Source organism: Nannospalax galili, unplaced genomic scaffold (genome assembly GCF_000622305.1).
Source record: "Nannospalax galili isolate Female #2095 unplaced genomic scaffold, S.galili_v1.0 scaffold63, whole genome shotgun sequence".
In the NCBI taxonomy this organism is placed as follows: Eukaryota; Metazoa; Chordata; class Mammalia; order Rodentia; family Spalacidae; genus Nannospalax; species Nannospalax galili.
This window is the reverse complement of record NW_008355272.1, coordinates 3,726,546-3,728,362: the sequence shown is the minus strand read 5'-3', so window position 1 is coordinate 3,728,362 and position 1,817 is coordinate 3,726,546. Positions and strand designations below refer to the sequence as shown.

General features: G+C 43.1%; 1 protein-coding gene across 2 annotated transcripts in view; it reads right to left on the bottom strand.

Annotated features, from left to right (window-relative positions):
• The window catches only part of St8sia2 (ST8 alpha-N-acetyl-neuraminide alpha-2,8-sialyltransferase 2), a 75,886-nt gene that overhangs the window by 24,119 nt on the left and 49,950 nt on the right, over positions 1-1,817 (bottom strand). The window lies entirely within an intron of this gene.

The following is a 1,817-nucleotide window of genomic DNA, read 5'->3' as shown; positions in this document are numbered from 1 at the left end:
AGTATATGTCTAGGTAAGGTTTGTCTGAAAACAACTGGTCTTTGCCCAAGATTTATCTACATGGCACATAGGAATTAAAAGTACCAGGCTGGTGGAGCTAACCTTCTTGGATGTTTAACAGACATACTGTGAGGCCTATAATAATTTGGTCAGAGGGACATAAAGGACAATTTTTTTTTCCTTGCCCTCCTAGGTCCACTAGTTCCAGGGGACTATGAGCATCTCTCAAAATGTCCTGTAATTGTGGTGAGTCACCTGCCCTCTTGATCAGGAGGCCAAGAACACCCCACAAGAGGGACTTGAACCAATGTCCAGTCTACAAATAGGAGGGTCAACACAGAGGAATCATTTCCTCCATGCTTCCAAGCAAAGCCAACCAGGGTCGAGCAGGACCTTTGACTTATCTTCCCATAGTGGAACTGGTAAAAGAAAGGAGCCAGGGGCTCCTCCCAAGCTCATATGACCCCTGAGGAACAGATCCTTAAATGACCTTAAGAGTAAAAATAAATTGGTTTATGTGGACCAACTGTATGGCTTTAAAGCCCCCAAAGGAAAGTATAACAAAAGATTAAAGGGGACAATATAATTTCTTAAGAGTCCATATGCATAGCTAAAGGCTACATAACAAGCAACTATGTCAGACAGGTGATACCTTCTTTTGAATTGTTGGCCAGGGTGGCCAAAGGGACTCCCAGATAGTAACCCAGCAGAGAACTGGGAAAATGAACAGCAGACCCCAATCTTATCTAAAGGAATATTGACAACTGATTTCTGCTAGATGAGGAACAGCTGACCCTCCTAAAACAAAGACCTCTAGATAGGCTGGCTAGATTCACCAGAAGGGCAAGTAGTGGGGAATGGCTGGGGGTGCTGACAACACAGCAGACAGTAGCAGGGATATCAGAGTATAAGGGCTATAGTTGGGGGAGGGAGGCTATGGGAGGGTGCCATCTAGGAAGTGAGTATATAGTTGAATAAGATGGTTTGGGATGTTCTGTGTGATACACACACACACACACACACACACACAAATCAATAAATTTTTAAAAGTGTATTATATTTGAAGAGGGAATTTGGAAATTTACGTCATGCAAATTAGTAGCGGTGATAAACATTACCATTGAAATCTACCCAATGACTTTACAGACATATACAGCGGCCAAGGTACCAAGTGCAACCGATTATGACTAGTCATAAACAGATGCATACGGATTAGAGATGCACGTGCCAACATCACAGCGTTAGTAGCCAAAACAATGAGTCACATGGGGTTTTCGGCTCCTCTAACATTCTCCCATCTGCAGAGGTAACCATAAAATGTTTTGAAGGATTAGATACAAGCTCCCAAATCCTTTTGAGGTTTTTGGCATTTGGAAAAGAGTATGTTGCTAAGAGGCCCAAGGACATCGAGCGTTCTAAACAAGAAACTGGTTACTTTCCCTTGGGGTTTTTGCCCTAACTGCCCAGCCAATTCCTACCTCCTATTCTCATCACAACATCCTCTGAAGAGGTTACCCAAATTGCCAATAGGGAATTGGGACGCTCACTGCCCTGGCTTCTTCCGTGCTTGAACGGGGACACAGCATGAGGCAACTGAAGGACCCCTTCAGTGGGTCTATCTAAAAGACTCCCGAATTGCATAAGTCTCATCTCTAATGGGAAAAGAAAGTCCTTGAATCATGACTAGGAACTGTCAAGGAGAAGTAAGGCAAGAGAAATTTAATTAGCATTACAAGTTCTAGACAGGGAACTAGAAAAACGTTAGAACAGGGCGATTTTCAAATGTTCATATGAGAGTCCATTGGAATTTCTTGACA